We start from the raw sequence: 25,660 nt of genomic DNA, 5'->3' as shown, positions 1-25,660 counted from the left end.
CCCAAGTTGTGACATGGGCCACCATGCCTGGCCATCTCATGTTTTTTATTTATTTATTTTATTTGTTTGTTTTAGACAGAGTCTCTCTGTAGCCCCAGCTGGCCTGGAACTTACTATGTAGACCAGGCTGGTCTCAATCTCAAAGAGATCCATCTGCCTATGCCTCCTATGTGCTGGGATTACAAACTGTGGTACCATGCCTGGCCCGACCTCAGGGCTTTTAAAAGTATGATTTAAAAAAAAAAGATATAAGAAATGTAACAGAGTCAGGACAGTATGGTCGTGCATGCCTGGACTCCCAATACCTCAAAGGTGGAGGCAGGAGGAGCAGGAGCACAAGGTCATCCTCAGCTACATAGCCAGTCTTAGGGCAGCCTGAGCAACACACGGTTCCTAGATGCCCATTAATAGATGAATAGACAAAGAAATTGTGGTGTATATATACACCGTGAAGTTTTATTCAGCAAAAAATAAGAACAAAATTAGATTATTTGAAGGAAAATAATATCACCATAGTAAGTAAAACATGTCAGACTCAGAAAAAAACTATATTTCCTCTCAAATGAAAAATGTGTGATAAAAAATATTAAATTAGAATGGGACCCACTTCAAAGAACAGGGAGACAAGAGGGAATGTGGAAGACAGTAGATGAAGTGGCTTGTATGAGATTGAGTTCATTTTACACTTGTCTGAAAATGCCATGATGAAACTGTTAGTTTGTACAAGTAAGCTATGTTAACAAAACAATACAAAACCACAAAATACACAAAGACACAAACACATACACACATACACGAGTGGGTACCTTAGATGCTAACATGTAGTCATGTAATAAACATTTAATGCCCACTTGAGGTCATCAGTATCATTAGTGACGCTGCTTTGGAGGAAACATCTGCCCTCCATCATCTCTAAGCTGGACCGGTCACACACTCCTGACCTGTTTCCTCTGAGGGCCAAATCGGCTTCATCAATAACTGCTCCCAAAGTGATATCATACTGTTGCCTTCCAGAGATCTGAGGCAAGGCTTTCTGGCCATGTGCACTGAACTGAACTGGTAAAATTAAAGAGGAAGGTATACAGAGGTATGGACGGTATTAGCCAATCTGTGTTCCATACACTCAGGGTCTCAGAACCTGACAAGACCACCACCAGGCACAATGGGTGATTGTGAAGAATGGACAGTAGCCTCAGGACTGTTTCTATGACCCCACTTAAAAGATACTGAGGGGCATTCCTAGGAGGCTTAATTCCTGATAAGCAGTTATTGATGAAATCCCCACTGACCTGATTCTGACCTAGAGCAGATGGCAATCCTCACTGTCACCAGAAGTCCTGGGTTTGCTTCAATTTTTCAAATCTGGCCTGGTGGGCTGAGGGAGAAGGACTTGTCATTGGAGATGTCAGACTGTGTCTGTATGCAGGAGGCTCTGGAGCACGAACTCAGCCCCGAGAACCAAAAGGACATTTGGGAGAGTCACAAGCTCAGAGGAACCTCCATGGCCACTAGGGCCATAGTCTCTGAGAGCCTCATTAGTCAAACTGAGAGCAATTAGTCCTTTCTCTTCTTTGGGATCTTTGAGGTCCAACACTGATAATAAGGATCTGTTAAAGCATCAAAAATGATACAATCTTGAGGGTAACTACTGGCAGTCCCTACTGCTAGAGAAAAACTCAAAATCCAGTACTTTATCCTCTACCCATCAATGCCTGGGATGGTGTCTTTGTTGGGAAATGTATGTGAAGCCGTATAAGAATTAAGAGAATAACCTTTAGGGGCTGGTGAGGTGGCTCAGTGTATAAAGGTGCTTCCTGCTAAGCCTGCTGACCTGAGTTCAATCCCCAGGACCTACATGGTGGAAGGAGAGAATTGACTCCTACAGGGTATTCTCTGACCTCCACACTTGTACCATGGTGTGTATACACACAATAAATTAAATTAAATTATTTAATTTAAAAGTTTAAAAAGAAAGAGAGAGTGAATAACCTTCAGAGTTTCACAGAGCTATACAAAGTTCCCAATCTGCAATTTCAGTTGTATGACTTGGGAAGGACCGCCTCTAAATCACAAAATTTCACACTCTGTTGAGAGAGGAAATAATATTCACCCTGTAGAATTGTGATGTGTGGCTAAATTATACAACTGACATTAAACATTTCCTGGCTCCTGACCTCATCAGTGCCTTGGGCCGGAGCCTTGTCTACCAGGCAGCGGTTGTGAATCAATCATACCGGCATCCTTGGGTCTGCTCAGTCATCAGTACCCTGGGGAAATATCTGGAGATAGTGCCACACATTTGCCTTCATATGTCAACTGTTCTTTTTATAAGAGACCATGGGACAAGTTTTCTGTAATTTAATTTTAGAGTGAATGAGAAGGGAAGCCATTGCTGAGTTTATTTACAAACTGATAGAACATGGTTTCTAGTGAGTAAGAGAATTCTTGAATCTCATAGGTAACCCTCTTCAAGAATTTCCCTCTCTTAAGTATGGTGGCACATTCCTGTAATCCCAGCACTTGGGAGGTAAAGGCAGGAGAATCAGGCATTCAAAGCCAGCTTCAGTTACACGGTGAGTTTGGGAGTAACCTGGGCTATATGAGACCCTGTCTTAAAATAAACAAGGAAACTGGAGAGATGGATCAGCACTTGCTCTTGCAGAGAACCCAAGTTCAGTTCCCAATACCCACATTGGATGGCTCACAAATGCCTATAACTCCAGCTCTAGGGAGTCCAACATCCTCTTTTGGCCTCTACATGTACTGCACTCCCATGCACAAACCCATACACATACACATAATTTTTTAAAAATCTTTAAAAAAAAAAAAAAAAAAGCAAACCGGGCATGGTGGCGCACACCTCTAGTCCCAGCACTTGGGAGGCAGAGGCAGGAGGATCTCTGTGAGTTCAAGGCCAGCCTGGTCTACATAGTGAGCTCCAGGACAGCTGGAGCTACAGGGAGACCCTGCTTCAAAAAGACAAAAAAAAAAAAAAGCAAGAAGGGAAATCACTTCCACTTAAGAAAACCTTTTCCTCTCTAGTTACTTTGAAGGAAAGATCTTGTGGAAAGGTAATCATAAAGCATTTGCTATTAAGCCAGGCATGGTGGCAAACATCTTTAATCCCAATACTCAGGAGACAGAGACAGGGGGATTTCTGTGAGTTCAAGACCAGCCTGGTCTATGTAGTGAGTTCCAAGCCAGCTGGGGCTACAGGGAGACCCTGTCTCAAAAAGACCAAAAAAAATTTTTTCTCTTATACATTGTAAAGCTCACGCTCTTGGATTAATATCACCAAATATCCCGAGTCAGAAGTATCACTTGAATTCTTCAAATTATGCCTTTTGAAAACTTAAGGCTGAATACAAAAGTACCCCACAGATTTATGTCTCACACTTCCACCAGTGCCCTCTTCCTGAGCATGTGGAGCCAAGCAACCAGGAACTGAACCCTTGAAACTATGTGCCAAAATAAACGCTCCCTCTCCGAATTAGATACCTTTCTGTTGTTGTGATAAAACACCACGACCAAGGCAACTTATAGAACGAAGAATTTATTTGACTTATGGTTCCAGGAGAGAGTCCATAATGGTGGGGGAGGAATGATGGCAGGAGGTGGCCAGAGCAGAAAGTCAACCAACCACATCTTCAAGCAGGCACAGGAAGCAGAGCAAGACTAGAAATGTGGCAGGCTTAAGAACTTCCTCCAGCAAGACCACACCTCCCAAAACTTCCCAAAACATTGCCACCAACTGGAGACAAACTGTCCAAATACTTGGAGTCTATGGGGGGCATTCTCATTCAGACCACAGTATTCCCTTATGTTATTTCTGATAGATATGCTCTTTCCAGGGATACAAAAGTAGCTAATACAGAGAGCATGTATTCCTCTAACTAATCTACTTTGAATTATTCATAACCTGTTGTGCTGGGTAGCTTCAGTTGCCCACTTGACACTCCTTGGAAGAGGGAACCTCAGTTGGGGATTTTCCTCTGTTGGACTGGCCTGTAGTCATGTCCATGGGGCATTTTCTTGATTATTGAGTGATGGGAGAGGACCCAGCCCACTGTGGGTGGTTCCACCACTAGGCAAGTGATCCTAGGTTGTATAAGAAAGCAGGCTGGGCCTTACTGCCTCCAGCTTCCTGCCCTGCTTAATGACTTCCCTCAGTGACAGACTATCACTTGCAAGAGTGAGATGCAATAAACCCATTCCTCCCCAAGTTAGCTTTTGTCAAAGCGATAGCAAGCAAACTAGGACACCCATGTTCTTCATTTGTGGTATCTTTCTATTTATATTTTATTTTATGTGTATGAGTGTTTGCCTGCATGATGTACACCACATACGTGCAATGCCCACAGAAGCCAGAAAAAGGTGTTGGATCCTCTGGAACTGGCATTATAGATGGTTATCAGCTGCCATGTAGGTGCTGGGAACACATCCTGGGTCCTCTGCAAGAATAGTCAGTGCTGTTAACTGCTGAGCCATCTCTCCAGGCCCTCTTCTTGCTCTTCTTCCTGACTGGATACACTGTGACTAGATGCTCAAGCTCCTGCCAGCATAGCTTTGTCCCTGGAACTATGAGGCAAGATAAATCTTCCTTTGTCAGGTATTTTGTCGTAATAATAAGAAAAGTAACTAATACAGATCTTAAGTGTCCCCTAAGGTCCGTGGACTAAAGTCTTAGTCCACAGCAAGGTTCCACTGGGAGATGATAGAACCTTTGAGAGACAGGGCCTGAGGGGAGGGAGTTAGGTCCTTGGGGGCATTCCAAAGGGATAGTAGAACCCCAGCTCCTTCTTCTCTCTTCTCTCTTTTGCTTCCCAATTATGAGGTGAATGCTTTTGTTCCACCACACACTGCCATTATGTTGTTCTGTCTCACCACAGGCCTCAAATGACAAATCATCAATCAGCTGTGTATTGAAATCGCTAAAACCATGACTCCAAATAAGCCTTTTCTCTTTATAAGCTGATTATCACAAGTGCTTTCTGTCAGGATGGAAAACTGACGAGGACACCCGGGTGAGAAGCTGGTGATGGGTATCACCATCCCAACCAACCAGAGGAAGAGAAGAGCTCCCACAGTGTACACCAGAATGCCCAGCAGCAAAACTCCAGATTCTGTATCTTCTGGCTCATTCTATCAGCACAGTTGAGCAAAGGGATTGGAGAAGGAATCTAACATATAGAGTTACACAAGTAAGCTGTTTTCAAAGATTTTCTATGGCTTTTTCTTCAAGCCTGCCTTTGATCAATGCACAGATGCCATCTACAAGCACATCATTGAGGCGAAGCTGTGGAAATATATAAAGCACAAGTGTGAGAATGGAATAGTGGTCTGGAGAGATGGTTCAGTGGTTAAGAGCACTTGCTTCCCTTCCAGAGGACCTGGGTTCAGTTCCTACTACCCACATGTTGGCTAACAACCATCTAGAAGTCCAGTTCTGTTCCAGGGAATCTGATGTCCTCTTCTGGCCTCTGTGAGCATGGTACACGTGCACTTATATACATGCAGACAAAACACTGATAAACATTAGTAAGTTTTTTAAATGTTTAAAGTAGTTCTTCACCCCTGAGGGACCAGAGGTAAGAGGTCCCATGTTCCTTGTTCACTTGGAGCTGGGGCCTTAGCCTGAAGATGAGTCTCAAGCTGTTCCTCATGGACCACCTATAGCTATTGGCAAGAAATGAATCCAACTGACAGATACTAACATCTGCTGTGTTTGAAGTGCATTTGACTAAAGCGAGCCGCAAATAAATGTGGACTGTCGCAAAAAAAATTTCTATTAAATAAAAAAATATTCTAGCCAATTATAGTCCAATATCAGTGAGCACCCTTAGCACCCACATGTTGATTTCTAAATACTGATCTTTGAAAACCACATCACTTAGCCACACAAGCTGCAAGAGAACCTGGAAAAGAACATAGCTAGCTTGTAAGGCCTCGAGAAGAGAGGCAGAAAAAGGAGAAGTGGAAGATGCTGACTAAGCCAAGTATAGTCTAACACAGTCTGCCAAAGTGGGTGGGCAGGCGGTCCTGGGTTGTATAAGAAAGCAGGCTGAGTTCAGGCCAGAGGAGCAAGTCAGAAAGGAGTATTCCTCTATAGTCTCTACTTCAGTTACTTCCTCCAGGTTCCAGCCCTGGATTTTTCGTCAGGAAATATCTGCTGTTGAATTTACCATGGCAAGTCTGTAAATCATTGGCACAAAAGGAAATAACTGAAGACCTTCAAACTGAATACAAGGAAAAACTGTATCTACAAGAAGAAGCCAAGGGAGTTTTAAAAAAATCTATGAAGTTGATTTGTGCACTGGAAATATGGCAGTTAACAAAAGGCTTAAAACATAGGGGGCAGGTTTGTCTTGGTACTTCATACTTATAATCCCAGCACAGAGGCAAGAGGGTAAGGCAGGAGGATTAAGAGAGTCTGATGCAAGCTTGATATGGTAGTACAGGCTTGTAATTCCAGCACTTGGGAGTTAGAAGTAGTAGGAACAAGAGTTCAAGGTCATCCTTAGCTACATACTGAGTTTGAGGAGGGAGAAAGACAGGGAGATTGAGATTGACCAAACCCAGCTTTAGCTACATGGTGAGATTCTGCTGGAATGAAATGGAATGGAACGGAACGGAACGGAATGGAATAGAATTGTTCTCCAGCTCAGAAAATGTTGTTCCTTGTCACTTCCATTCCTTTCCTCCTCCAGGTTGAGCCCTGTGCTTTGAACCTAGCAGGTCATTGAGCCTGAACACAAACTCCTGTGACTGTTCCACTAGGGGTGATTCTCTCCCCCTTATTCTAATTGTCATTCTGCTTTCTTCATATGCAGAGGAAGGGAAAGGAAGACGGACAGAAAGGAGGGGAGGAGGGAGAGAAGGAGGAAAAGAAAATCACCGATGCCTAGCCTATGATGCAGTCTGCTACTACAGCACGCTCTGCAACCTGGAGTATAGCTGCCCTCAGGTTCAGTGGACTTTGGGCTTTCTGCCGCCAGAGTGCTCACAGTCACATGACAATTTGCTGGGCCCCAAATCATAGACCAACACCAAAATATACCCCAGGAAGAAAGTGCAAAACGTCACAGAAAGTCAAGTGTAGTGGTGGTTGCCTTTAATCCCAGCCCTTGGGAGGCAGAGTCAGGAGGATCTCTGTGAGTTCAAGGCCAGCCAGGGCTATACAAAAAAAAGCAAACAAAAAGTCACAAAAGTACATATCCAAGCACAAAATTGTCCATAACCGTGACACTGGTCAAGTCCTAGGAAGGGCCCGTTTGGTCCTTACACAGTCTTCTGTCAGAGGAGCAGTGTCAGCAGCATCTGTTTCTGATATTTTCTTACTTCCTTTGACCTGCCTGCATGCCATCCTGCTACAGTCTCTTGGTCTCTGTCTCCCTCCTCTGGCCCTGAGTAGTAAAAGCCTTTCACACTGATAACAACTGGGTGCCAGTGCTCCATCTTTCCCATAGCATATCTTCCAAGACAACCAAGATAGATTAAATTTTCCTTGGTGAGGCTGGACAACATTAATAAAACAAAACGAAGCTGTGATATGGGTCACACCTTTAATCCCAGTGCCCAGGAGGCTGAAGCTGAAGGAGAGTTCAAGGCCAACCTGGGCTACATAGGGGGACACTGTTGGGAGCTGTTAGTATAAGCACAGCCATTATGTACATTGAGCTGTGGCAGGCTTGCTTGTTTACTTTATGATCTTTCATCTTGACTCAAGAGTTTGTGTGTTTTGTACACAAGTACCGAATTGTTCTGCCAAGTCAGGAGGAATGTGTTGATAATTTAGGGAAGATGGTTAAATGGTGGAATTCACAACAAGCATTTGACTGCGCCTTGACCCTCAGATAAAAAGAGCTGTTGAAGCTAATTGAGTTAAGCAAATGGTGGCTAGCTCTGATGTTCTGCTGTGTAAGAAGGCGGAGCTAAAATAAACCGGGGCTGCAGTCTCTACTGACAGTCCTCCCAAGTATCTTTTCTCTGTCTCGTTTTTCTTTCATCCTCACTCCCCCTTTCAGGTGCTGTTCATCTCAGCCAGCTGGTACCGGAAGGACACCACCACCAAAAAAAAAAAAAAAAAAAAAAAAAAACCACAAACGTATTAGTTCTTCCCCTTTTGATGATCATTCCCTCCCCTCTTTAAGTCAAACTGATACAAAAAACATCTTGACACATGCAAACTATAAACTTTCTAGGAATAGCCAGCAGCCACATTAGGGTGGGATTTCTGAATGCTTTTATTATTATGGAATGAGCTCACCAGGACAGAACCAGAATCAAAGATGTATGTATACGGAGATTACTCACCAAAATACTAACCACTAACGTTTTGCCTTTATGTTTGCCGTATTAGTTTCTGGTTCAAGTTCATTTCCTTCCCTAGCTTGTATGTTCGTTCCCAGTCATCTTAGTCCTCCAGTTCCATTTCTGTGATGTAACTAGTTTTGCAATTCAAAATGCCATCGTACAACCAGGTGTGATAAATCTACTACAGCTACCCCAGGTGGGACTCGAACCCACAATCCCTGGCTTAGGAGGCCAGTGCCTTATCCATTAGGCCACTGGGGCAGGTGACCACCCTATCGATAGAAAAATACTAAAAGTAGCAATTCGTCACTGGGGTGGCTAGAAAGCTGTTCAGGAATTGTTGAAGGAGCAGTAATTGCTTTTCTCAAGAAATCATGATGGAGTAGCTGCAGCGCTCCAGTCCCTGCCCGCTGGCTCACCGCCGAGCACTCCTCTCCCAGGACTCATTCAGACTCCTGCGGTCTCAGCCAGCAACTTTACAGGGACTCAGGGCTCTCAGGCTCCAGAATACAAACCTTCCAATGAGGATTCGGCCAACGTTGGAGTCCCTGGCTTGCTCGGTCAGTGGAGCCCTGGATCTTCAAAATGCCATAAAGGGACCCTCGGGGGGTGGTCCTCCCCATCCATCCTGGCAGTGGAATTAGCCTGGCGGTTTGAAACCACCAGAGTTGGGTGGTGAAGGTTCATCGATAAAGGGAATTCTGCAGAGGCGGGCTGCTGGCTCTTGATTCTACTTTAAAATCCTTTGCATTTTAGTAGAAGGCAGAAGAAAAAGGAATCTTCGACTCAGACGGGCAAACCTGAGTCCTAGCTAGTTCTGAGAGCGATTTCTTTCTCCTGTCTGCGACCTAGAACACTGGAAGGTGCTAGGCGGTAAGCGAACCCCGGGAGGGGATACATATCAAACGGCTCTTTAGAGGTCCCTGAGCTGGAACCAAATCTGCCCTTAAGAGCTACTGGGAAGCTGTAATTTATTAGCAGACCAGATGTCCTTTAGAATGTCCCATAACTTGGATTTCTCTACTTGCTTTTCTTTTTTTGTTTGTTTGCATTTTGGTTTGAGAAAGGTCTGGAGTAGCTCAGGCTGCCTCAAACTGATTATATACAGCTGATGAAGACCTTGAGGACTTCAGATCCTCCTGCATCCACCTCCCAAGTGCTGGAATTACCAGATGTCCTACCGTATCCAACTTCTAGTTCTCTAATCACAAAAATCATATTAGATATTTTTTGGCAAAAATGTTTCACAGCCTCTGGTACTAGTCCGGAGGCACACATCAGCAAATCCATCCTCAGCAGACTAACCTGCACCAGTGTGAAGGGCCACTTGATTAAGCTATATTTTCGAATGTCTGAATAGATTTGCACATGGTTCTTGCGCATTTGTTAGCTTCACCTCTAGCAGCTTGAGCATCTCTGACCCTGATGTGAAGAGCTTGCTTGCTTGCTTCTTGTGGGATGCTAGGCATATCACCAGGGACTCAGATATGCTAAACAAGGGCTCTACCATTAGGGTTTTTTCCTAGAACTCACTGCTTGGAGAGTTTGGACCAGTGCAGTGATAAAAAGCTCAGATGTCATTTGTTCTTCATAAACTCTAGAAAGGCATCCAAGGGTCATCTTAGAAACATCTCTTCCCTCAGGCTAAATACTTTCCAGAAACAGCAGCCAGCCATGTTGGGGTGGTAGGGAGAGAGTGTTTCTGTGTATGCTCATCTGTCCACCACAGATTCAAGGGGCTACCAGTCACCTGCTCTGCTCCAGCTCACCTTCCATTCCCAGGGTCACCTTTAGAAGGATTGGCAAGTGCCTTCCAAGTAACTACAACTCTGAGGCTCCATGTACCCTTTCAGGGCTCCCATGTCCATTTAAACTTGGCTAGAAAGTCCTTTACTGTCCTGAAAGCTCTTTTGTGTAGTTGGTTGCAGATTGGGGGGTTGGGGGGGTGGAGGTGGAGCATAAGAGTGTTATTTAGCTCAGCTGTCCTCAAACTCACGATTCTACTGCCCTGGCCATCCTAATATTGGACTATCAAGGTTTTGTATTTTGTTTGCTTTTGTTTTTTTAATATACAGCATTTCCCACTGTTTCAGTGAGTTAGTCTGAATAATCCCAGCCATTCCTATTGATTGTAAATTTGAGTTATGGACTGATGATGTAGCTCTGTTGGTAGACTGCTTGCCCTGGCAGCCTTGGTTCCATCCCAAACACCAGGTAAACTGGGCATAGTTGTGTGAAATTCCAGCACTTGGGAAGCTGAGACAGGAAGAACAGAAATTCAAAGTCATCTTTGGCTATATACTGAGTTCAGAACCAGCCTGTTTCAAACTGAAAACAAAACAGAAAAGAGACACTAAACACTTTAAAGACTTTTTCTCTTTTTGTTTGTCACAGCTGCTGTGTATCCTAGGATAACCTTGAATTCTGAGCCTTGTGGTCAGAATTACAAGTATAGCTTTGTGGTAATTCCTGTATGGTTTAAGTGGTAGTATTGGCTGGTATAGCCTTTTGGTCAGAATTACAAAACTCCTAAAGAAAAGAGAAGGGCTTGCTCAGGATTCGAACCCAGGACCTCTCACACCCCAAGCAAGATTCATACTCCCTAGACCAATGAGCCACACACAGCATGTGATCTGCTCCTCTCAGTGATGGTGGTGGAGCCCCGGAATAGGATTTTCTGAGCACACCTGGAAAACAGAATTGAACTTCACATCCACCTGGAAAGAGTACATTTAAGGGCAGGAAGTTGCTCTGCACCCTGTCCCATCGCAGGTAAAAAGTAGAGAGCAGACTCTGTGACATACACACACTCCACCCCCACCCCCAATCCAGTGTACATCCAGCCCCCTCCTGCAGACCAGAGCAGCTTGTCAGTCAACTCAGACTGCTCACTGCTTCCCACCGTAGGCCGAAAGTCTGGGAGATGATCCCTGTTTGGAGAATTACAGAGATCCTGAGGTAAGAGATACAGAGGATATTGGGATTAAGAATACTTCAAAAGAGGAAGACTTCTGAAACACATCGCTGTCGGGCTCCAGGTGGAGCTTGATAATGCCGTTTTAATCTCAGGGCTTTATTAAGGTCCATAACCAAAAACGTAATAAGACCGCCCAACGCGGGGCTTGAACCCACGACCCTGAGATTAAGAGTCTCAGACTCTACCGACTGAGCTGCCCAGGCGCTCCGTAAGTGCGCTTCTGGTTGTACATACTAATGAGGGTAGACTGGGGATGCTAGAAACTAGACGAGGTAGTGAATTTTTATCAGTGGCAAAAGATATACTTTCTGGGGCAACACGAAGTCCACCGACGAAACAGCGCACCCTACGCCCTGACTGCATCTTCCCCCAGGGACGCAAGCGACTACAACGCGGAGGTGAAGCCCGGAGCCGGAGCCCTCCCTCAGCCGAAACTATTACCTACTTGTTAGCGACGTGGGCGGTCGGCCTCTCTGTTCCACTCCCACCCGCATCCCGGGGTCCCACTTTTGCCTCCAGGTGGCACCTCCAGTCCGCACCACCTAACTGCACAAAGCAAGCTTCCCAGAGCGAGCACCGCCCAGAACGCAGCCAAACCTAGGACCGCACCTGTATGGGCTCTGAGCCACTGCTACTACCCATCAGGAGATAGGCATTGGCAGGAGCCGTTTAAATACCTGCCCGGACGATGGCCTCTCCGCTTTTCCCAGCCCAGCTTCCCCAAAATTCAACCTAGACAGGAGAGGTGACTTTTGGTCTACCTGGACAATGACAGATTGGAGGGGAGGAGGGACGTGTTCCTCTAAGGTCCCCGGGGCTGGAGGTGAAACAAACCAACAAACAGAATACGATGTTTTAGAGGGAAAAAAGTCAGGCTCATCCGGGATTTGAATCCAGAGTTCTCTCAATGAGATTCACAGCCCTCCATCAACCTGCAACCTGAAGTGGCTCCACTTTATCGTTGTCCAAGCTTCCTAGGGGCCGGGTGAGATCCACCAGCTCAAGCCGGATTTCATCCGGTAAATTCAAGTCCACCTCCCCGAAAGAGCACAGTCAAGATCGACCCCTGGCCCCCTCAGTACATCCCACCGTCTTCACTTCCGCTCTCATAGCACAGCCTGCTGATAGTTGCCTCTCCGGCCCGCATTGAGGCTCTTCCATTTCGAAGCCTTTAGCAGGAAAACTATGTCACTTCACATGTGCCGCCCACTGGCTGATCAATCAATAAATGTGGCCTTAGTATCTCAGAACCAAAATAGAGGACCGCCCAATGTGGAGCTTGAATCCACGACCCTGAGATTAAAAGTCTCATGCTCTGCTGACTGAGCTAGCAAGGCATCTAGGTGGGAAAATTACTAGCGTTGGTCTGAAGGTACTGGAAACAAAGTAAAGTAATAAACCCATTTCCAAACTTAGGGACAAACTTCTTAGACCAACACGGAGTCTCCTACTCCAAAGACAGTCACTTCGGATGCCCGGGCTGCACCTCCTCTCAGGCTCAGGGCGCTAAGATTTGGGGCACCACGTGAACCCAGAGTTCGGGAGGCCCAGCCCAGACCCCACAGGCCCATGCAAGGCCCTCCTTGGGCCCAAACCATGAGGGACGCGGGCTGACACCTTCTCACCCTGGCCCCCAGTCTCCATCCTTCCGGTGGGTTCTCTCGCCTATCTTTGCCCGGGTGCCCAGCGAGCCTCCCTTTACACTCCACCTTCTAAACATACAAAACAAGCATCCCAGAGCCAAAGCTGAACTTCAGAATCTGGCTCCTTGTACATCCCACACAAACAATCACACAGCCGAATGCAGGAGCTAAAACTGCACAAAACTGGAGCTGAAGGAGCCAGCCAAAGCTGAACTTCAGAATCTGGCTCCTTGTACATCCCACACAAACAATGCAGGAGCTAAAACTGCACAAAACTGGAGCTGAAGGAGCGAGCAGAACCTGGAACTGGAGCTGACTGGCAAAGGGTGGTCCTGAGAGTGAAGCAGGTCAATGAACTGAGTTCGAGCTGGGGCTCTGAGTATGGGTCACCAGAGCCTGCTTTGGTGTCCCAACTGAGGCTCCAACACCGCCAAGGATACCGATCCTAGCCAGTAAGAGTCCTGAATGTCTAGATCACACCTCTAGTCCCTAATTCAATGACCCTGAGGCAGGAGATACACTGGTAGTATCTATGGAATTGCTGGAGTCCTTAACTGTGGAAGAAAGACAGAAGAAAACCAGCATGGGAAAGATGGAATTGTCTCTTCACACACACACACACACACACACACACACACACACACACACACACTCATCCTCCCCCTCCCTCCCCCTCTCCGACTAGTCCAAAGAGCCATTCCAACTGCAGTGTCCTCTACTTTATGATGTCCTAGCATGCCACTGCCAGCTGTCTCCAGGGCTGAATCAAATGTCTTCGAGAAGGCCAAAAGTCTCCTGGACCGCAGAAATCGCTCGTTCTGAGGCCGCTTGGAAAGGAGCCTGAGCCTCTTCCAAGTCCCCTCATCCAAGTTACATCCTACCTAGTGAGGGCTCAATTGACGTTGGGCTCAGGATCCCCAAAAATGCTAAGCGCCCAACGTGGGGCTCGAACCCACGACCCTGAGATTAAGAGTCTCATGCTCTACCGACTGAGCTAGCCGGGCTCTATAATGCTGTCTTCTGAAGTTGAATATACGGATTACTAAAAGTGACCTGTGGTTGAAGGCTAGATAAGGATAAATGAGATTAGGGACAAACATCCTGGATCAACAAGGTGTTCCCCACCCAGCAGAGACACGCCTCCGACAGCCCAGCTGCACCTTCCGTCAGACAGGGCATCAAAGCGAGCGGCTCCGGAGTGAATTGAGGACTGAGGACCGGGAAGCGCAGCACTAATTCAGCAGGCCCTCGCATGCTCTCCGCGGGGACAAAAACCATTACCTGCGTTATAGCGAGGGACCCGGCTGAACGGCTCTCTCCCTTCTCCATCTCCCATTCCCATCCCACCTTCGGCTCTGGACAGCTGGACCCTCCCTCTAACCCTCCCCTTCTAACCACACAAACTAAGCATCCCCAGAACCGAAGTCACACTTAGAGCCAGGTCGCTCCACCCACGCACCACGCAAACATTACGCAGCCAGACGCAGGGGCAAAAGTCCACGTGGCTGACGCTGAAGGAGCATGGCTCTACCTGCATTGGGGTCTCTGCTGTGCTGATCAGGAGACAAGCACGCAGTAGTTGCTTATTAAACGTCTACCCATACGGAGTTCTCTGCTTCCTCAGTTTCCCCCTCAACCTCAAAACGGAAGAGATGCTTCTTGCGGGATTGGAGGTCTGACTCTGTCGTTAAGAGCCTTATCCTCTCCGGTCTTAGGCCAGATGGCACAGTCTGGGAGCTGGCTGGCACAGGGTGGCCATGGAAGGAAGCAGTCTGCCTTCCTGTTGCAGCTAAGGTTCCAACAAAGCCAAGGGTACTGATCTGAACCAGCCAGGGCATTCTCCATAACTGAGTGGCACCCCCATGGTCCTGCCCACACCCACCCTCTCAGGGTCCTTTTCTGCCAGACAAGAGGTTGGGGAGACTGGCTTGACCCAAGCCACAGGAAGGAGACCGAGCGCACAGCAATGCTGCACCCAGGGTACTAGAAGCTCAGGTAGCAGTTTCTAGGACTCAGCACTGAGGTGAGTGTATCTTCAGTTGGGTCCCTAACCCTGAACCCTCTTTACACCCTCATATCTGGGCTGAGCTGGTTCTGCTCTTTGCAGGCTCCTCCCAGTAACCAGAAGCTTGCTAGAAGTCTCTAACACCAGTGAAGAGGGCTTGGAGAGAGGGTGGGGGTGAGAGGTGTGTTACTCTGTAACTCACCCAAGCCTTACCTGGGGAGAAAGCTGCACCCACAGAAATCTGTTTTATGCCTTCCACTGAAAACTTGACATTTCAGAAATCGGACAAGACTTCTGTTTCTGGACACTCAAAGAATTGTAACTTCTTATTCTAAGTTAAACCAAGTACTGGGACAGGAAAGATTCTGGATATTGCCAAAATTAATCCACCCTATGAGCTGCAGACAGAATACCTGAAATTTACTGGGAATTCACTGAAACCTTCACAGATGTGGCTCAGTACAAATGCCCCCAACTTTAAACAGCAAAAGCACAGCTGTGAATTTGAGGTAGAAAAGGGTTGGTGTGTCTGTGGCAAGTCAAATAATGCTACAGGATGTTCAGTTCCAATCTCCAGAACCTGGGAATATGTTGGGCCCCAGGGAAAAGATTATTTAAATTGTAGGTGAAGCAGGGTGTGGTAGCACACACCTTTGATCTCAGCACTCGCCATCCTCAGGTGGATCTCTGTGAGCATGAGGCCAGGTTGGTCTACCTAGCGAGTTCCAGACCAGCTGGGGCTACAGGGAAACCCTGTCTCAAAAACAACCAAACAAAAATAAATTCCAGGTGGAATTAAACTGCTGGTGATAATCCAGTGAGCCCGAGACAGAGTCAAGGAGTCATCCACAGAATTGCAACAGTTCTTAACTGTGGAAGGAGGCAGAAGAGGACCAGCATAGGAAAGATTCCGTTGTTGTATACACCACATACACAGAGAACCAACCCTGGGCTTCCCGAGTACTAGGCAAGTGCTCTACCACTGTGCTCCCCCCCATCTAATTTTTAAATATCAGTCATTGTGTATTTTCACATGAATACTTTGGTTCTCTTTTCTTTCTAAACTATTAAGTTAGTTTATTGTGTGTATGTGTGCGTGTATGCTTGAAGGGTCCATATGTGGCAGTCAGAGGACAACTTGCAAGAGTCAGTTCTCTCCTTCTATATCCTGGGAACTGAACACAGGTGGTCAGGTTCAGCAGCAAGTGCCCTTACCTGATGAGCCATCCCACTGGCCCTTGGTTCTTTTTTCAATCTGGAAGACTGAAAGACCATTCTATTTCAAATATATTTTTTATTATTGTCCCTCTTTAGATACAGTAAGCATATAATTGTTGTTCATAGTACTTTGTTTCCTTGTTATTTTTTTTAAGATGAACTGCTTGTTTTCAAAAAATGTTTACAAGCCTTGTGTGGTGGCACATGCCTTTAATCCCAAGACTCAGCAGGCAGAGATAGCTGCGTCTCTGGGAGTTTGAAGCCAGCCTGGTCTACATAGCAAGTTCCAAGCCAGCCAGACTACATAGTGAGACCCTGTCTCAAACAACACACACAAATTTTTTTTAAAACGTGTGTGTGTGTGTGTGTGTGTGTGTGTGTGTACGCATGTGCATGTGAAAGTCAGAGGATAACTTGCAGGAATCATTCAAATTCAGGTCATCAGGCTTGGCAATCCAACACCTTTACCCACTGTGTCATCTCACCAGCCTCAGCTGCCCATTTTCTTTATATATTTCTTTGTATGGAGAATTCTGTAAAATATTGCATAAAAGTGTGTTTTTCACCAAAATTGGTTATTTGCTTCTGCCAGGGATGGGAGGGCATAAGAAGCCATCTGTCACTCTTAAAGATTTACTTATTTTTATGTTATGTGTAGCATGTTTTGCCTGCATGTACCTAAATGCACCACATGTGTGTAGTGCCCAAGGAGGCTAGAAGAAGGAGTCATATCCATGGAACTGGAGTTGGAAACAGTTGTCAGCCACTATATGGGTGCTGAGAACCAAACCTAGGTCCTTTGGAAGGGGCAGGAAGTGATCTTAATAGCTGAGCCATTTCTCCAGCTATTGCTTCAGCCTCCCCCACCCCCTGACAAATTGGTACTCAAATACACAAATGTACATCATACACAATCTTGGTTCATGACATATTCTTAAGCCCTTTTATCCCAAACAAAAGCAAAGACCAGGCCTACTAGTAGAATATAGAGAGGAAGAGATGCCAGTTCAGCATGCTGATCTCAGGACTGGAAATTGGAGGGAAGAGGAGAGCCCAGAGGAGACTTCTCCAGATGAATAGAGGAGAGGGGTGGGGCAAAGTACCAGCAAGAGGAAGCCTTCCGCTACCAAGTACAAAGACCAACACCAATAGCTTTGTGCCCTGCTCAGGCTCCCAACTTCCTCTCTAGAAACTCTGGCTTATGGGCTGTGAGTAGAAATCCCAGGCTAGGGGCTGGAGAGATGGCTCAGCAGTTAAGAAATCCCAGGCTAATCTCTTTAATGGCCCAGTAAAGACTTGGGTCTTAAGTCTGCAGGGATCTCCTCTTAGTGCCTCCAACTCACACTGACAGAAGTAATTTGAAAGGCTCGGGTCTAGTACAGCAACTTAGCAGTAATGAACAGCAGTGAGGAGCTGCAGAGATTGGAGGGATTGGAGGTCTGAGAGGGTAAGGCCTTTTAAAACATTATCTTACTAAGGCTGGGGACATAGCTCAGCAGCAGAGCACCTTGGGTTCAATCCCTAGTATGCTGGGTTGTGGGTGTGGGTGTGGGTGTGGGTGTGGGTGTGGAACTGGCCTTCCTAGAGGTCAGCCGTGGATGTCCAGGGATGGGATCTCATGAGTAAATTTATCTTCTGGATGCCTCAAACCCTAATGAGAAGTGAATTGTTGTTGTTTGTTGTTGTTTTTAAGAAAAATAATTTCAAACTGCCTGTTGCTATGACTTATCTTTAGCAAGTAGTTAGTTTAGATCTAGTGAAGAAAAGACAAAAATATGTTTTGTTTGTTTTTTGTTTGTTTTTAGGAAAATAAGGTAAGGTGGGTGGGCTCGTCCAGCTGCTGAATCCTGAACTCTCAATCAAAATGGGAATCATTTTCTAGACCAATGATCCACACATACTACAGAGGGTGGATCCTTGTAAATCCAAAGGTGCACTGTCACTCAGTGTGGGGCTGGTGATCAGCATATCTATCCCCTAAAATCAGGCAGGTTATATATCCAGGGTTGGACCCAAAGTGAACGATGGCCTCTCCAAAGACAGGTGCAGAAAGCTGAAGGAAACATGCCTCACCCAAGCTAAAACATCAGACCGCCCAACGTGGGGCTCGAACCCACGACCCTGAGATTAAGAGTCTCATGCTCTACCGACTGAGCTAGCCGGGCAACTCATGCAAATAGTATTAGCTATATACAGTAATAAGGGTAGCCTGAGGGTCCTGGAAACTAGGTGAGGTAATAAATTTATGCTGTAGAAAAAGAACAGATACCTGACCACACCAAAAGACTCCAACTGCTGCATCTGCCCAAGCACCAGGCTATCTTTCCATAAACTCTGACCTCCGAGTCAAGAGCTGCGAAGGGAAATCCAGGCAGAAGTTTTAATAGCATTTGACTAAAGAAGACTGAACTTACTGCACTCAAAAAGCACCTCTCCAATAAGCAGGAGTGGCCAGAAGCAGAGACTTTGATGACTTTGTAAAAACCACATTTCTGGGGCTTTAATATCCAGAGCTCAAGGACAAGTTCAGATGCCTGACCAGCATCTTGATGGGTTCAGGTGGGGGGCAGAGTGTAAGTTTTTAGGAAAATAAACCAGGCTCGTCCGGGATTTGAACCCGGGACCTCTCACACCCTAAGCGAGAATAATACCCCTAGACCAACGAGCCACACAAATTGGTGTCCTGCCTCTACTTTATGGTACTTACAACATTCTGGTGCAAGATCTACAGAGCCCAGCCAGAAGAAGAGTTGTATTTTACATCTGCCTGGATCCGTCAATTCAAAGATCATGTACTGAGAGACTGAATCCTGTCTCTCTCCATCACCCACAAAATAAGAATTGGTCCCAGGTCCCCCAATGCGTTGTTCCCTCAGTCTTGGTGCACCAATGCTCCTCCGAGCAGGACTGGTGATCAGTGCTGCCCATGCAGTAGCTCATGCTCTAAAGGCCAGCGTCATTCCTTGAGACAGATGGCACCTCCAAGAATGATTGGAGGCCAGCGAGGCCAAAATCAAGAAAAGAGACCTCAGCTTAGGGGTGACAATTCCAGGAGGTGCACACATAGTCTCTGGCCCCGGAACAAAGAGGGTACATGTGGGTTAGGCCACCAACCAGATCCCATTCCCGGGTGAGTCATCAACATCTCTCCCTCTTTTTCTCCCTCCCTGGAGGCAGTTGATCTGTCCTCTGTCTCCACCAGATGAAGGAAGCTGCCTTTGGGGCAGAGTGGGGTGATCCTGTTCCAGCCCAGTCCTCACTCAACCCCCCAAAACCCAGGAAATCTGAGTTAAACCAGTCTCCCATCCCTCGCATCAAAGCCACTAGTTCTGTCTGTCAAAATATTCCTGTGCCCTAGGCATAGGCAGTGAGGGGCTAGACCCCCCAAATGCAGGCAGGGTCCCACCACCTTGCTGCCCACCAAAGCCCCTGTTTTTCTTCTCTCTAAATTTTCCAAGGCTTTACCATTAGAAACCTCCACTCCTTAGCCTTCTATTGTTGCTGAGGGGAGAAAAAAGGAAAAGCTAGTGAGGAAAAATAGTCTTATGCAGGGCTCATCTGGGACTTGAACCCAGGACCTCCTGCACCCCAAGCAAGAACCACACCCCTAGGCCAATGAGCCAACACACAGCTGTTTCTTTTTCCACCCCCTCCCTCTAGTGAGGTGACGTTTCGATCTTTGCTTTTTCTTTTCAATCAGGAACCATATAGATTTGCTGTTTCGAAGCTGCCATCAACCAGGGTGAACACTAGTTCAGCTACATCAACCAAGGAGATAACGAGCTGGCAATTTTTCCATTCTCTAAATGCCTAACTAGTGTGACGTACAGATAGACTCACGTGTCATTAAAGTAGAAGACTTTCCAAGTATAATATTGATGTTAGCACAAAGGAAAGTGCAGACTTCACATGTTGTTCAAAGTGTGACAATTAAAATATATCAATGACAAACCAAAAACTTAAAACTTAGCTGTGTAGATTTAAAGTCCTTTAAAATATATATGGCTTTGACCATGCTTGGTGGCAAAAACTGTAATCCCAGCACTTGGGAGGTAAAGTCGATAAAGAGTTCAAAGTTATCCTTGGCTACATAGTGAGTTTGAAACCAGCCTGCCCTAGATAAGACTATTTCAAACATATATGTATACATGACAAGGACAAGAAATGAAATCTTAGGAGAGAAATTGATTAATTATGGATCACAGCTGTTTCCTTCATTTTTAGTTGGTGGACAGGGTCTTGTCATGTTACCTAGGCTAGCCTCAAAGTAGCCATCCTCTTGACTCAGCCTCCCAACTAGTTGAGATTACAGATGTGTAATCCTGGCCTGCTCCTAAATGGATTAGGTGGGAAATAACCAAGCTTTTCGGTGGAGACCAGACAAGATGAAGTTGTTCAAGGTCTTGCACAGGAAGAGTTTCACAGCACGAAACTGCATACTTGTAATCACAGCACAATGGAGACTGAGGCAGGAGGAGCCAAAGTTGGAGGTCAGCCTGGGCTGCATAGTAAGACCCTGTCTCAAAGCAACACTGTCCTAATCTACAAGGGCTACCATAACAAAGTACCATAGCATCAGGTAGGTCTGCTAGCAGCCCCTTCTCCTATGACTGGACCATTGCTGTCTCAGAATGCTGCTCAAAGGTACTAGGAGTACCAAACTCAACATGCAGGCAGAGATCTGAAATATGCATGGGTCAGTTCAGGGTGGAGGGAAGCTGGGTGGCTAGGAAGTCCAGAGCCTGGACTCTTGAGGACCTGTTCCCTCCACTGTACTGGACACCTCTGGGAGCAGCCTTCCACCCACTTCTCTGGGCTGCAGACTAGGATAGAATTAGGACTCCCACCATATTGAATTTAGGGATTTCTCTATCCCTTTTTGTTTGATCAGATATGAGTCAATGTCACAACATGACCCCAGGGCAGCGGGGGTTTGGATCTGTGCTAGGGTGGAGCAAGGCAGAAGGATGACCAAAGGTGAGCAAGTAAGGCTGTGTCTGGGCTCGTTGAGGCTCGTTGATCCAACCTATGATTCTTGCTTAGAGTGCAAGAGGGTCAAATGCTGGAGAGACTTCTCAGGGTTTCTTTTCTCCGAGGAGACACAGCCGTGCTGTGGTAACTCTTGTGGGTATGAGGCCTTTGCTAACAAGGAGTGAGAAAGCCTGTGGTGCTGGGCATAGGTCTTTAATTTGAGGGCGGGGAGTTTCTTTTTGAGACAGGGTTTCCCTGTAGCCCCAGCTGTCCTGGAACTCACTATGTAGACCTTGAACTCACAGAGATCCGCCTGTCTCTGCCTCCCAAGTGCTGGGATTAAAGGCGTGCACCAAACACACCCAGCATGCCTGGCTTGGTCTTTAATTTTTTATAGGCCTGCTATTTCCTGACCTTTCAGAATGGAAACTTGTCCATGTACCTTATGGGAGGCAGACAGTGGTACTGGTCACAGACACCTCTGAGCTTAGGAACCTAATACCCTGCAGGCATTGGCCTTTACTAACAGGACTCTCACTGCATCCTGACAGACAACTTCTTAGACTGGAAGAGTGGACCAATTCAGTGGGACAAATAGTGGGACAAGAATTCACAATGCCACCCCTGTGGGCCAGGTTCCAGGCTCCACCCACTTAGCTGGCTGGGTATCTGCCTTCTTTGATTGGAGGCTTCAGATAATTCAACTGCTCCTAAGGGACCTTCTCAGATCCCTGTTGTCCTGCCCACACAGAGACCATACCCTGCAGCTGAATCTTCCTGGCAAAGCCAGAATTCTATGGCTGCAACCAAAAAAACAGACTCCAGGGAGTGAAGCACCAATCCTATACTTTATCCAACTGTCGCAGCATCCTCTGAATAGTCTTGGGTGTCTAATGGAAACATTTAGGCGTGTGTTTGGAGCAAGGTTTATTTAATGACTCTCCCCTGCCTCCTCTCAGTTCCCGATGCACAAAGCACAGCTTCTACCACAGACTCAGCCACAGGACAAGAACTTCTACAGATCAGTTTTCTCCTTGGGACTTGGCTAGGTGGTGCAGTCCTCTTGCAGAGACTGAGTACCACGCCCTTATTCCCACCCCCCAACTGGGTCAGGAACTCAATTCTTTTAGGAATAAATACAGGCCCTATGAGGATGTAGACATATTAAGGAATTTTGAAGACTTCAGCTTGTGTGGCTCGTTGGTCTAGGGGTATGATTCTCGCTTCGGGTGCGAGAGGTCCCGGGTTCAAATCCCGGACGAGCCCTGGAGGGGGTCCAGTTTCCCAACGTTTTTTTTCTTTAAGACAAGACCAAACTTTGGGAGTAACTGAGCTGAGTAGTTCTTTGGCAGTATCTGAGTAGTTCAAATAGAGTCAGACTTAACTTTAGCTGAGAAAGGAAAAAGTTACACCCAACATGGGGCTCAAACCCGTGCCCCTGAGACTAATGGTCTCATGCTCTACCAACTGAGCTAGCCAAGCCCACTGACTAATGTTGTGTCAAGAAGAGTGCTACCCTGTGTCCCATCCCTACTCTTTGGTGAAACTGCAATGGAGTTTCTGGGTGGAAAGCAGTGAGCACAGGGACCTCCTGGCAGGAACTTGGACACTTAGGCCCAGAGGCAGGGCTTGGATGGACAGAGGAGCTGCAGTGCAGCAGCCACTGGAGAGCCAATGTCTGAGGTGAGGTTTACTCCCTACAGGCATGCAGGGGCGTCTGCACTAAAAGGCAGAAGCTTTGCTCAGTCTCACCCTTCTCCCTGGACAAGAAACAAAGATCAAGAAATGCAAGTCAGTGGAGACACAGAGAACAACCGTGTCTCCCTACAGTGCCTTTTAGGGGATTCGTCTTCTCTAGGCCTGAGAGTTCCTGGGACCAAACCCCACAGGTCACACTTTTGTTATCAATCAGCTAGCTGATTTTTTATATTTTTATCTTTATTTTTATATTATTTTTTGACAGTTCCATATATTTATATACTGTATTTTGGTCATTTCATCTCCTTCCCCTTTACCCTCTTTTACCCCCTTCCCCTCCCCTTCCCACTGAACTCCCTTCTTCCCAACAAGTCTCCTTCCTATTTCCGTATCTTTTTGTTTGTTTTCTCTCTCTCTCTCTCTCTCTCTCTCTCTCTCTCTTTCTTTCTCTCTTTCAGATATTATGAGTTTAATTAGGGTTGCATGAGCACAGATCAAGGCTATTTACTGCAGCATGAATTACTTAACCAGTGGCTATACTGCTAAAGAAAAAAGAATTTCTCTCCCCTCCATCCCCCACCCTGATCCCCAGCAACCATTAACTACCTACAGCTCCTCAATGAGAGCTGGGGCCTCATGAGCTGGGATATTTTTGCTCTCCCCCTGATCAACTGTGGCAAGGCAAGGAGAAGCTTCAAGGCTGATCTTTGGCAACTTTTGTGTGTTTGACAGCAGTGAGTGGGCTCAGGGCGAATCAAAGGCAAGGGCGCTACGGGGGGTACCCTCTTTTATGTTACTGCTGTATAGGCCTAGGAAACCAGGCCCCTAGCTCTATGGCATTCTGTGCTCTTAGTTAGGCCTCAGGAAGTCCTGATTCCTTAGCCCTTGGCAGAAGCTGACCTTGCAGCTTCTAGGTGGGACTAGAGAATAGAGATTCTCAAGCTCCTAACAGTGGCCGGTATTACAGCTTTTAGGCCTGAGGTGTCAAAGACCCTTGGCCCTAAAGGCTCAGCAGCTCTCTGGAACTCTTCCAGTGAGAAAGGCCTACAGTATCATCCCTGATTCTTTGCAGATGTCTATCCTTCAGCCTTAGCTTTTTGCACTCTCTCTGCCTCTGCTGCCTGCCTTGGTCCTGCCCTGGCAGCTTATCGGCCACCACTAGTGGGGAAGCAACTGCAGTCCCTGTGTGGTTGCAGCTCAGTCTGTGCTACTAAAAGTGTTTCGGGGGTGGAGAGCCAAGGGTGGGTTGCCCCAGAGTTCAGGTTCCTCTCAGAGGCGGACAAAGAATTGGACACCCAGGAATGAATAAAGAGTCAGAGGCTTTTACTGAAGCAGAAAGAAAGAGCAAGAGCTAAAGACACCCTATCAGGTGGGGCTTCCAGAGCCAGTAGGCCACCAAGTGACTTCTGGACTCGTTCCTTTGTAGGGTCCCCAGGTTGTCTCTCCTTTGAGCCCCCCCTTCCCACACTGTATCTTTTGGCCCAGATGACCCCAGCCAAGATAGAGATAACTAAACCAGAGGCCCTGCCTGGCTGGATGGCCTTGTCTGGCGGGTGGTCTTATTTTTTGGTGCACAACTTTGTTTTGACACTGTCCAGGAGTTAAGTAGAAATGTTTTTCCTTCCCAGCTTCAGACTTTTGCTCTAACTGCCTACCCTTAGCTAAAGCCTAACAAAAGTAGGCAAAAAAAGACCAGTTGGAAGAAGTCTATTTTGTAATACCAGAGTAGGCAGAACAGGAGGGGATCTCTCAGCTGGGTGACTCAAGCGAGTGGAACTCCTGCCAATATAGCCAGAAAAGGAGTGTTTGCACCAATCACAGCATGCCTTACATGCAAATAAAGACCTTCATTTGCACCAATCACACCACACACCACATGCAAATGAAGACTTGCATTGGCACCAAGCACAGCATTTTCTCTTTAGCATCAAGCACTGCAATTCCTTCTGCTACTATCAGGGGAAGTGTTTCCTCTCTGTCCGGGTACAAATGGTTGCAAACTCACCAAGAGTTTACCTAGACTTATGACTGAAAACAAAAAAACAAAAAACTGGCACAAACTGAAACAATCCAGGCTGAAGTTGCACCTTCAGAAACTGAAACAATCTGCTTTCAGTCACCACTGCATAGTTTTCTTAAGGCTTTCAGGGTGAGTTCCAGAGGGCTGGTGCTAGCATAGGGAAGTTCAGCTGGCAGTGTGACTGACAGCTCAAGGCAGCACGTGCAATAAGGGAGAGTCCAACAGTTCCCAGCAGGGACTCAAAGTGCCCCAGCTTCCATTGTCTTTGCCTACTTAGAGAAAAATGAATATTAAAAGACACTGGAGCTGAAGAGATGGTTCAGCAGTTAAGAGCACTGGCTGCTCTTGCAAAGGACCTAGGTTCTGTTCCCAGCACCCACATAGCAGCTAACAACCACCCATAAATCCAATTCCAGGGGATCTGATGCTCTCTTCTGGTCTCTGTAGGCATTGCATGACAGGGCTGTACTTTCATACACGCAGGCAAAAACTCTCTCTCTCTCTCTCTCTCTCTCACACACACACACACACACACAAACACACACACACACACACACAAAGATGTGCTTACAATAAGAATTTTAAAGAACTTATCGTTACCTGGGAGTCATGGTACATACCTTTAATCCCAGCACTAGGGAGGCAGAGGCAGAAGCAGGTGGATCTCTGTGAGAACAAGGACAGCCTGGTCTTCATAGCAAGGTCCAGGCCAACTGGGAGATCCTGTTTAACAATACTTTACCAATTCTTAACAGTCACCCCTCACTATGTAGATCAGGCTGGCCTCAATGTCACAGAGATCTGCCTGCCCCTTC

At 46.6% G+C, this 25,660-nt stretch overlaps 7 non-coding genes across 7 annotated transcripts; 1 reads left to right on the top strand and 6 right to left on the bottom strand.

The window, feature by feature from the left end:
* Positions 1 to 8,501: 8,501 nt before the first annotated feature.
* Trnar-ccu lies at positions 8,502 to 8,574 on the bottom strand. The gene has a single exon. It is a non-coding gene; the product is annotated as a tRNA-Arg (tRNA).
* Positions 8,575 to 11,420: 2,846 nt separating this feature from the next.
* Trnak-cuu lies at positions 11,421 to 11,493 on the bottom strand. Its single transcript has one exon. It is a non-coding gene; the product is annotated as a tRNA-Lys (tRNA).
* A 2,371-nt stretch (positions 11,494 to 13,864) lies between these two features.
* Positions 13,865 to 13,937, bottom strand: Trnak-cuu. The gene has a single exon. It is a non-coding gene; the product is annotated as a tRNA-Lys (tRNA).
* A 4,311-nt stretch (positions 13,938 to 18,248) lies between these two features.
* Positions 18,249 to 18,321, bottom strand: Trnak-cuu. The gene has a single exon. It is a non-coding gene; the product is annotated as a tRNA-Lys (tRNA).
* Positions 18,322 to 18,752: 431 nt separating this feature from the next.
* Trnap-agg lies at positions 18,753 to 18,824 on the bottom strand. The gene has a single exon. It is a non-coding gene; the product is annotated as a tRNA-Pro (tRNA).
* An 882-nt stretch (positions 18,825 to 19,706) lies between these two features.
* On the bottom strand, positions 19,707 to 19,778 carry Trnap-ggg. Its single transcript has one exon. It is a non-coding gene; the product is annotated as a tRNA-Pro (tRNA).
* Positions 19,779 to 22,321: 2,543 nt separating this feature from the next.
* On the top strand, positions 22,322 to 22,393 carry Trnap-cgg. The gene has a single exon. It is a non-coding gene; the product is annotated as a tRNA-Pro (tRNA).
* Positions 22,394 to 25,660: the final 3,267 nt, after the last annotated feature.

The sequence above is a fragment of the Nannospalax galili genome, unplaced genomic scaffold (assembly GCF_000622305.1).
Source record: "Nannospalax galili isolate Female #2095 unplaced genomic scaffold, S.galili_v1.0 scaffold471, whole genome shotgun sequence".
NCBI classification, from domain to species: Eukaryota; Metazoa; Chordata; class Mammalia; order Rodentia; family Spalacidae; genus Nannospalax; species Nannospalax galili.
The sequence above is the reverse complement of the archived record's forward strand: the minus strand, read 5'-3'. Positions and strand labels throughout refer to the sequence as shown.